The sequence below is a fragment of the Micromys minutus genome (assembly GCF_963924665.1).
Source record: "Micromys minutus genome assembly, chromosome: 1".
In the NCBI taxonomy this organism is placed as follows: domain Eukaryota; kingdom Metazoa; phylum Chordata; class Mammalia; order Rodentia; family Muridae; genus Micromys; species Micromys minutus.
The window spans coordinates 87,130,399-87,141,750 of record NC_137969.1 but is presented as its reverse complement, the minus strand read 5'-3'; the positions used below and the strand labels follow the sequence as shown (position 1 = coordinate 87,141,750).

The 11,352-nt window shown below is 42.2% G+C and overlaps 1 pseudogene across 1 annotated transcript; it reads right to left on the bottom strand.

Moving 5' to 3' along the window:
• Window positions 1–1,704: 1,704 nt before the first annotated feature.
• On the bottom strand, window positions 1,705–8,937 carry LOC308433397 (large ribosomal subunit protein eL33-like; annotated as a pseudogene). Its single transcript has 2 exons — window positions 8,899–8,937; window positions 1,705–2,111 (listed from the first exon to the last, which is right to left on the bottom strand). The product of its transcript is annotated as a large ribosomal subunit protein eL33-like (transcript).
• Between the last annotated feature and the right edge of the window lie 2,415 nt (window positions 8,938–11,352).

Sequence of the window (11,352 nt, the reverse complement as noted above, 5' to 3'; positions counted from 1 at the left end):
GTTATTGATTTTTTTTCCAGTTCTATGAGGTCTAGTGAGAAATCTACCAGAACAGTTCTAGTCCATAGCCTGGCATTTGGGTGCACTGTGCTCAGATGTTTTGTGTGCTATGTCTAGAAGCTTTATTCTAAGTGGCAGAAGTATATGGTCAGGGGAAGGAAGAGGCTCCAGTGGGGTGGTCCAGGGCAGGGTATGGTGGGAAGTGTCTGGTCTGTGGGCTTCCATACTTCTGGCTTCATTACTGCTGGCCCTTATTTACTTCCTTCACCGTTTTCTCCTTCCCTTCCCTTTCCACACATCCACTGTGTCTCCCTTAGTCCTCTTCTAGCCTTGCTTTCAAAGGACAGTCATCAGGAAGTCAACACAGCCCAATAGTTTGGGTACAGCAGGAACAAAATATCACTTGTTTCAATGTCTGAGGACATGGATAAAGGTTCCAGAAGCCTATGTCTGGGAACAGAGTTTTGTTTGTTTGTTTGTTTGTTGTTTTTGTTTTGTTTTGTTTTTGTTTTTTTCCTTTGTACACGTGTGTCTATTTTTTATTTTTTAAAAAAGAAAGATACATATATAGATTTTAAAGGCATTTTGGCATAACACTATATGAATATATTTCTCAGTACTTAATTCTTTTAGAGGTTTGATAGCATGCATTGAAATCCCACTAGTTACCCTAAGCATAAGGTACATGTAGAATGTAACATGGAAACAGATTTCTTGGTGTGTATAGATTAAGCACAATGATCTGTGAATACCAAAAATTGCCACAAAGCTATATTCTTAGCTCTTGGATTATTAATTTAAGGTCCGGGTGTGCCACACTCTGAGAGGATGCTATATATTTATTTTTTTCCCTAAGAAGGACTGAGGCTTTCATTTTTTGGTTTTTGTTTTTCTTGAGCTTCATATGGCCTGTGGGATGTTTCTGGGGTATTCAGAGCTTTCTGGGGATAGTATCCAATTATCAGTGACTGCATATTATGTCTGTTCTTTTGTAACTCGGTTACCTCACTCAGGATGATATTCTCTAGATGTATCCTTTTTCCTAGTAATTTCATAAAGTCATTGTTTCTAATAGCTGACTAGTACTCCATTGTGTAAATATACAACAATTTTTGTATCCATTCATCTACTGAAGGACATTTGGGTTCTTTCCAGCTTCTGGCTATTATAAATAGGGGTGCTATGAACACTGTGGTGCATGTGTCTTTGTTATATGTTGAAGCGTCTCTGGGGTATATGCCCAGAAGTGGAATAACTGGGTCTTCAGGTAGGACTATGTCCAATTTTCTGAGGAACCGCCAAACTGATTTCCAGAGTGGTTGTACCAGCTTACAACCCCACCAACAGTGGAGGAGCAGGGAACAGTGTTTTGTTGTTGTTGTTGAATACATTCTCCACATGAATAACATTTGTTTGTTTGTTTGTTTGTTTATCTTAATGTGTGTGAGTACTCTGTCACTTTCTTCAAACACCAGAAGAGAGCATTAGATCCTATAACAGATGTTTGTGGGTCACCATGTGGTTGCTGGAATCTGAACTCAGGACCTCTAGAAGAGCAGTCAGTGCTTTTCCATGCTGAGCCATCTCTCCATCCCTAAACAATGTTCTTTTTAAAAAGTATCTTAGTTATTAATGCAAGAAATAACTAAATCTTTTTTTTTACAAGAGCACAAATCTACTTTTATTTATTTACTCTCCATTAGTTTAAGACAGGGATGGGTACAGCATCACACAGATTGTGTCCAATGGCCTTTTCAGGAAAGTTGCTTCGGAATTTGGCAGGAACCATACAGCTGTTTCCCCAGATCACTCTGGTTTTGTTTGGTTTGCCTCCAGGAGTCACTGTATTGTTTTTTGCTTTGTACGCATAAGCATATCTCTTGCCTAAGTAGAACTCAGTTTCATCTCGGGCATAAACGCCTTCAATTTTAAGAAGAGCCGTGTGCTCTCTTTGGTTCGGGACCTCGCTTGTAGCCAGCAACAGTGGCCCTGCACCACAGCCTTCCGGATATACTTGTGATCTTTAGAAGTCCTGTTCCCAGCAGGCCTCCACAGGCGCCAAGATGGCGGAAAGAGGAAAGCAAGCCCCGCCCCGCGGCCTTGTGAAATAACTAAATTTTAAAGTGGGCCTAATAACCACTAATTTCAAAGTAATGATGATTGTAATGTTTTATAATGTGGTTATGAAAGAACGTTATGAAAATAATGTTTACAATGTTATATCAACCCTATTGTAATTAAATTGTTGTGTGAGGAATCAGGCACAGGTTATGACCACTCAAGGGTGAAGCCTAGAGTCACATGGAAGGAAAGGTCAGTATCAGTGAAAACTATGCTGTAATTTAAGCTCAACTCCATAGATAATTTGGCTTCTATCTGTGAATGCTTCAGTGAGTGGAGAAATCTCAGGACTCAGATGAAAGCTCCTTATGAAAAGTCTTTACATGGGGTCTGGAAAGATGGCTCAGTTGTTAAGGCTGCTTCTCCAGAAAACCTGGGTTCAATCCCCAGTACCCACATGGCAGCTCAGGACTACCTGTATGAACTATAGTGCCAGGGGATCTGACACACTCTTCTGGCTTCCTCAGGCTCCAGGCAAACACACATGAAGACAAAACATAAGTTTAAACAGGTCTGTACTTGCAGCCTTTTTTCTTACCTTCTTCGTGGCTCAATTTTTTGATCTCCCAAGTTTTTAAGTGTGCTTAACGGAAAATAACCTTTTATAAAGTGAGTTTTACCCTCATGTCCCAGTCTTCCCCTAAGTTTGAAGGACCCTTTTCATGTCCGTTAGTAAGTAGTCTTTCTCTGAGGCCAAGGGTACCAAATCATTTCATCTTTGCATGTTCTTCCTGTGCATCTGAGTCTCTTTCTCCATTGTTAAATACTCCTAAGATTGGACTCAGACTGGGATCATCTCCAGAGCTCAAAAACAGCTTCTACTCTCTGGGCATTTTGAGGAAAAAGAGGTAAAGTGTGGGCCAGTCACTCATTTAATGCTACATGAGTAAATTCAATTCATACCAATGGGTGAGACTTACCACCTCGGTGACTTGTAAGAGCCCATGGTCTCCCTTACCCCACCACTGTCATCAGCACGGTTGTCAACCCCCCTTCTTCCTCCTCCTCACAATCATCATCATCACCACCACTGGCTTAGAGTTTTTTTCTCCCTCTTTAATTGAATTTCAAATAATAAGTTTTCATATAATCTTTTCTTGGCTTAATTTGCCATTTTAAAAGTAAAAACAAAACGGGAAAATTCCTTTTCCTCCAGCAAAGGGATGTACATATTAATGAGACAATGTTTGCACAATGCTTGTAGTGTCTGGAATCAAGTGTATTTGGTAACAATGAAAATTATAGTTTATTTTGGAAGCAAACAGAGAAGACATAGGCAGACTATAAAGCCAGGGGTGGCTCCTGATTGCTCATTGGCAGTGATGAACAGCGTTGGTTACTCTACTCGTGAGGATTTGTGATGAGGAAAGAAGCATTCGAAGGTGTGAGTTTATAGATAACAGGTCTAGCTAGCAAAGCGTGGCCAGAGAATCTTACATAAACATTGATCTTCAAGGCTGAAAGAAATCTCGAGGCCCTCCTTCCCCAACCTTTGCGTCACACTTTAATCAGTGGTGTAATAACAGTCTGTTAGGCCATTTTATGATTTGCCTGAACTCTGTCCTCCTTTGTATTCATAAAACATTTGCTCTGTAAAAAACATTCAAAATCATAGTTTCTGCCTGTATGATATAAAATCATCTATGATTTTTGTCTGTATTTTGTCTGGATTCACTGCTATTATTGTTATTATAGTAATATTTTCTTCTGATTTTAAGAGAAATCAAAATATAAACATTTCTGTAGTCTCCTAAAGAGTTCTGGATCCTGTAGGGGACACAGGGGGCAGTCTGAGGTGGGAGAATCTTCTAGATTATAGAACAGTCCATCCACATATTTCCTCTGAAAGACAATTTTAACTGATAATAAGACTTTTCTTATTTTGAGAAGTTATGCTTTTTTAATGTTTCGAAACTTCTTACCTTTTTTCTTCTCTTCTTTTCCCCCCACCCCAAGAAACAGTTCTTAATGATTTACAGAGTAGACCCTGGTTCTACAATGTCTAGTTCAAAAACCAGAAGCACTGACACACAAAAGCTCAGCTCTCATGCTGCACCTAAGGAATCTGCAGCCGAATCTGAATAAACTCCCCAAGGGGCCTATATTCACACAGAAAGCGGAAGCCCCTTATCAAGCACACCAAGTGCTACGCCACTCTGGACTCTGTTCTAAGAATTTCACATGGTTTCTTTAACCAGTTCTTTTAGCACCCTGTTTATTTCCCCCATTTGTATATTAGCAAACAGAAGCACTTGGAGGCCAAGTGACTCGTCCAAGGAGTAGAATTCAACATTGGTCCTATCCAGGTCAACCTGTGCTCATCTCTTTGACGGAGAGTTGCTCCCACCTTATTTGCAGCCTAGGTTATGAGTGTGGGGCAATTTCATCATGTCATTTAACCCCTTTGGAGCAATCAGTTTTATGTCAGGATGGCAAAGCACAGAGAAAAACAATTTAAAAGGAGGCTTCAGGGTATAGAGCCTTCAGTGTGGGACTGAAAGAAACTGCTCTGCTGTTTCTGGGCCATGGGGTTGTAGAACATCGGGATAGAAGGGTGGGGCATGGCAAAGTTGCTCAGCTCATAAAGGTCAGAAAGAGATAATGGAAAAGGGAAGGCACATTATTCAAAGGCATATCTCTGACACACTTCTATCTGGGCTCTGCTTTTCAGATGTCCACCACTTCCCAATGGTCTATTCAAAATTTCAATGGATTAAACCACTGATCATATGAGAGCCACCACCATCTTTGGGAATGGCGTTCCAGACACACGAAGAGCCATGTTCACTAATCTCCTAGCTACTTCTGGGTCTAATCAAGCTGACAACCAGAATTAGCAATCAGACCCACCCTCTTGTTAGAGCATCTACTGTGAATACTGGATCCCTGATTGATGGCTCATGAAACTCTTTCCAAGTCATCATGACTGGTCTGCTAAAAACAGAGGAGACCCAGCCACTTGAATCCTCACCCAGTGGCATTAAAATGAAGTAGTCTGGAAAGAATTTGCTCACTGTTAAGAGAGCAGGAAGAAGTTATGGGATGACCCATGAATGACTCATGTAGATGAGACTTGTCTGTTAAAAAAAAAAAAGAAATAAAAAAGAAAAGAAAAAGAGAAGGAAGAAAGATTGAGCCTTTGCTACTTCAGTGTTTAGAGTACTTTCCAACCAAATCTCCTCTCCCACTCATTCTTTTTTCAAGATTTACAAGCCTATTATGGCTTTTGTATTTTCCTGGGAGTCTTTTATTACACCATGAGAGGCTTTACAATATAATCTCAGTTTAGTTGAGTTAGCTCAAGTAGGCTTCTGACTTTTACTATAAAAACTGAATTATAAGACTGTATGGTCACCCGTGTGCTTTTTCTTCTTCTTTTGCTTTAGATAGAGTCCTGATATGTACTTCTCATTGTCCTGGACTTGCTATGTTGACCAGCCAAGCTGGCTTTGATCTTGGGATGACTCTCCCACCTCTGTCTCTTAAGTGCTGGGCTTTTAGGGGTATATAATCACATCTAGCTTCATCACCGAACATCTCACTGAATCAGACACTTTTCAGTGATGGCAGCCCTCTTCTTTCAGATGACCATAGGTCACGTGTCCATTCCCTGACTTGGTCCTTTTTCTTTGGGTCATGCTGTCACACCCACCAGCAGTAGAGCAATAGAAGGATGCTATTGGAAGCTACTTTCCTGGAACTGTATGCAAGAAGTGGGCCTGTCATCTGTACAACTCCTTAACACCTGGCAAGACGTCCCTGGAACCTTGAGTTTGATCTGTATGTAAGAGGGCACAATGTACCTTGGGTTAGACCCTGTACAAGATATCCTGCTAGGTTCCATGTAGATGTGTAGGAATAGGCCCCTGAAAGTAAAGCAATGGAAGTCAGTGACAGGGAGAAGGACCGCAGAGATTTCTTTCAAGCCTGCTGTGACTTCACAACATTTCAAAGAGAAATCCTCATGCAGGCTTGTGTCTCCCAAACTCTCAGACTGGCAGCAGCAGAGAGGAACTCCGGCTCCTTCTCCCTTGTGATTGTCATGTTCAGGTCAGTACTAACTTTAGCCCTGCTGTCCTCAAATGGGGACAGCCCACTGGTGGATTCAATCTGCTGGAAATGGCTAAGAGAGCAGACGAAGGGAAAGGAAATTATTTCATCTACTCCCTGTCAGGTGCACAGTGGCTTCTGGGGAAGCCACTCTCCAGTGTTTTCAGTATAATGACACTTTCTATTCATATAGCACTGATATCCCAGAGGCTCAAGTCACCACAAGCACCTCATTAGCTCCATTCACCTGAGAGTTCAAAGAGGGAAGGGAGGTGGGAGGACAGATTTGCTTCACTTTCTTCCCGGAGGGTGGCTGTTTACTGAGACCACTACTTCTTTGAAGAGATGGTGGGTGGCCATCCAAAGGACTTTCTTACCAAGCATAAAGTCTCATGATATGGTCTCTCTGTGGGTTTCATGCTGTGGATCCAGATGGCCACCGTTATGGAATTATTCTCATTCCATCGTTCATTTGCCTCACTTCAGTGTTGAACAAACATTTCTTGTCTGGGGAAACTGAGGTCCAGAGAAGTCCTATAGGATGACTGTGTTCTTCCAGACCACTATAGAGTTGGAAGTGTTGCTAAATGTCTGGCTGATTTGTCATTTCATTTTCTTTCTGTTTACATTTATCAAGGGATGCTTCTGAGATGAGCTATGGGCCTGTTATTTGGAGGAAATTTGTCCTGAAGAAAATTTGGAGATAGAGAGAATGTATACCCAAGCTTGAAGGCAGGAGCCCAAGCTGCTTTTCTGCCATGACCTCCCCAGTCCTTTGTCCTGTGTCATTTTCTTGGGATCAAGCTTCCTCTCAGGGCCTTGAATATTTCAGAAAGGATCCAAAAGGCCTTTCAAATGCTGCTGAGGCATAAATAGCTCTCACAGAAGAATGTCGCTTCAGTGATGTGCAGGATGAATCAGCACCATGTTGAATTAGCAGCAATCTGGTGCTCAGGGTAATACAGCGATGGAAATGAACACGATTACACCCTTCCCCCTTGAATGAGTCTTTAGCAAAAAGGACAAGTAGCTTCCAGGTGTCTTGCTGAAAAGTTTCAACCACTGAGTCACTTGGCTGGAACATGCAACAACAGACTCTCCCAATTCAGTGGCCACCAACTTGGACCATCCCCAACTCCAACTTCAGCAATCCATCGTTCATCTCTCCTCTGTACAGTCAGTTCCCCTTCGTGGATGCACAATGGGAGGAAATTCTAATAAAGGGACAAAGCTGCCACTGGCCCATCTGACCAAACGTCCTCAGAGAGAACTAGCTACCCACTCTAGGAAGAACTTTCCTTGAGAGGAACCACCTGTGGGTCGGCCATGTCAGGGACCTTGAATAACTAACTGGTTGATTGGTGTACCAATTCCTGTGGTAGCCAGGGATACAGAGAGACTTCTCCTGAATGTTCCAGCAGGTGGCTCATCTCAGCCCCTTTTTTGTGGCAGGAAATGGGATGGGTGGTGGTGGTGGTGGTGGTGGTTGAAAGTTCTGTCTCTGTGCCCAAGTGTTCGATAGTTGATCGGTTAGGCTCTCCCGGGATCTGAATTTTCTCATCTGTAGGGTGAGGAAAGAACAAAAATTAGATGATAAACTCAAATGTCTCTAAGTTCTTGGATAGGTGACATGAACAAGTAGATTTTCTGATCATCACCAGAGGCACACTGGGGTCTGCAAAGAGCAACTGATGCTTCACCTAACATATCCACATTGAAGTTGAAAAGAAAGTTGCATGGTGATGGTGGTGGTACCTTTAATCTCAGGACTGGGTGAGTGGAGGATGGTGTAGAAGCAGGTGGATCTCTAAGTTCAAGGCCAACCTGGTCTACAGAGCAAGTTCTAGGAAAGCCAGGGCTACACAGAGAAACCCCGTTTCCAAAACAAAACCAACAATAACAAAACCAGACTCCAACATCATAGCCAAACAAACCATGAAAGAATACACTTGACCTAATGATTAGAATTTCCAACCTTCTTGTTCTAGGAGACTGTGGAACCAACGGAAAACTGAAGAAGTCCTCCAGCTCAATTTTCTTTCAGTTATTTACTTTAGTTGATCTTAAAAATCACTGATGTTAGATGCTGTTGTTCAACAGTTTCCTCAGAAATTGAAACAGTTTTTATAGGAAAGTTCTTTAAGCGGGAAGGCAAACTTCTTAAAATAGCTTTAGGAAATCCCTGAAACTGACCATACTCACTGGGCTCCTCCCTGCCAAAATAAGCAATAAAAGCAGAGTGGCTCTCAGAGGACTGAGACATTTAATGCTATGGGGCCTGGGTGTCTTGCTTGCATTTGGCTTATGGACTGTGTGCATGCAGTACTCCTGGTGGTCAGAAGGGACTGCTGAAGTCCCCATGGAACTAGAGTTACAGATGCTTGTTCGTCACCATGGATGTGATGGGAACCAAACCTGGGTCTTCTGGCAGAGCAGCCAGAACTATCTTAACCATTGAACTATCTCTCCATCAGATGTCATTTTTGGTTTTCTTGTCCACAGTTATGGAAAACCAAGGAAAAGAAATTTACCAGCAGTTACACTGCGCTGCACAAAAACGACTCTCAGACCAGATTAGCTCCTTGGGAAAAGCAGAAAAGCCAAGCTCCTGGAAGAAAGTGAGACGAGAGTCACTTGGAAAGGACACTCCCCACGGAAAGTGTGTCCCCAAGGACACACTATGCAGTGTGCTTCAGGTACCCAGCTTTTGTGAGCTGTCACCCATACTTGTGTGGGCTTTGGTGACACAACCTTTTCTTGAGTCATTTTTGCTAGTATAAGTGACCCCTCACCCATATTTCTATAAGTAACTCCAGTAAAACTCATGGTTCACCAAGTTGGACCTTTGTAGTTGGGCTGTTCTTTGATCTGTTGGTGTATTCCTATCTATGGTGAGTAGATGTTTGTGTAGTATCTCCCCAGGAAAAGTTTTCATGCAATACAGGTAACCCAGGTATGCAATATATTATTAGTCTCACTAATTTTCTGGAGATAATACCTCCTCTAGTGCATGCAACACAAGGATAATACAATGGTTGTCCAAGCTACTCTTTAGAGACTTGAAGGCCACAAATTGTGGAAACCATTACCTGTTTTCTTGTGGCTATGGTAATTGTATAAGTGACTTTTTGTCCTATGAAAGCAAGGAATTTCACCTCCATTTGCTGAAATGCATCCCAGGATGATGAAGATTAATTACAGATGTGCAGACAAGACTGGAGACTTTGTCTTCTTTCTTCCTTCCTCTTCATCCATCCCTCAAGCCTCTCATGGAACTTTTTATTTTTTTAACTTGGCTTTCCTATCTACAGATGGCTGCTTTGCAAGTAAACTTTCTCTTTGGAAAAAGTCTACTCGCTGATTGGCCTACTGTGTGGCAGCCAAAACAGGCCTGGCTTAGGTAGTGACATTTGCTCCTATTTTTAGTAATCTAGACTTTATCTGAAATGGTGCATATTTCTCCCCCACGCCCACTTCCTTCCTCCCTCCCTCCCTCTCTGTGCTTCTTTTTAAGATAGTGTCTTAAGTAGCCCAAGATGTCCTTAAACTCATGATGTAGGAGAGAATGACATTGAACTTCTGATTCTCCAGACTTCACTACCTCCTGATTTTGCATAGAACACTTGCCCTTGTTTGGGTACCAAGATTAGCCTAGAGTCTTATTGTTATGCTGAAACCCCGGCTAGCTCCTGCACAAGCTGAGAAACCCCATCTGCCCTCCTTCCAGGAACCCTGAAACACTGGGAAAAAAAAACGTGGAACAAAGTAATAAAACCAAGAGCCCAGGTCAACATCCTTGGCAACTTCCACCCCAGATGCTGTCAGCCACAAAAAATCCTAAATGCTAAGCTAAGCTCTTGATTATACTCTGGCCCAAAACCAGTTTATGGCTGACATGCTAGCCTGGGTGTGAGACTTCCTCAGTCCTGTTTTTTGGGACCGATAAACCTGCCCAGGAACACTACCTAATAAACCTACCTTTATCTAATCTAGTCTGTATCTGGTCTATTGAGGGAGAGTAAAAGCCTATCACTTATACCTGCTGAGCTACATCCTCAGTCCCAGATGAGTCTTTTTGAATGTGAGAAAGTACAGCTATCTAATACTGGGAACAAAGTCAGAGGGAATATAGGTCAAATAGGTAGCAGAAAATCATTGAATCAATGCTATTGGTTAGGAAAAGTATTGCTATTCATGTGGTGCTGCATGGCATCAGTGTTAATTGGATGCCATTTTTGATACTTATTTGGTTTTTTTTTTTTTTGCTTGTTTGTTTGTTTATTTAATGTTATGGGGTCTGGGTGTTTTGCTTCCATTTGTGCTTGTGGACCTTGTGCATGCAGTACACCTGGTGGTCAGAAGGAGATGCTGAAGTTCCCTGAAACTAGAGTTACAGATAATTGTCAGTCACCATGGGTGTGCTGGAGACCAAACTTGGGTCCTCTGGCAGAGCAGCCAGTGCTCTTAACCATTGAACTATCTCTCATTCAGATGTCTTTTTGGTTTTCTTGTCCACAATTATGAAAAACCAAGGAAAAGAGATTTACCAGCAGTTACACTGAAGAAAAAAGAGCCTCCCCACCGCAGCCATTAAATGCAAGTTATTCTTCAGTAGTGGTAAGGCCTTTCAAGTCCCATCCTCAGGCACGCTGGATTGACTGGCTTGCTCTTGTGCAGGTAACCATAGCTGCTGTGAATTCATGTGGACAATGGCCACGTAATGCAGAAGACAGAACATCACAGACCCTCTCCATTGTCCGGCTCTTAGATTCTTTCTACCCTTTCTATGATTTCCAAATCTTGATTTTGTGTGTGTGTGTGTGTGTGTGTGTGTGTGTGTGTGTGTGTGTGTGTGCATAAGTATATGTATCCATGCATGTATGTATACCTCGATCCAGTTTAGGTAGAGCTCGACACCCAAGAGTTACTTATTCTCAGGACTTTGACCAACTATGATTCTTTGCATTAACTGCTGCCCATTGTAAAAAGAAGCCTCTTGAACCAAGGTTAAGAGCAATACCGATCAATGAGTATAAGTATACATATTTACAGGCACTTTGGCCAGGTGTGATGGTGTACGATTTTAATCTCAGCTCTTGGGATGTATAAACAGGCCGATCTCAGTGAGTTCAAGGCCAAACTGGTCTATACAGAAATTCTAAAGCTTTGTAGTAAGACCTT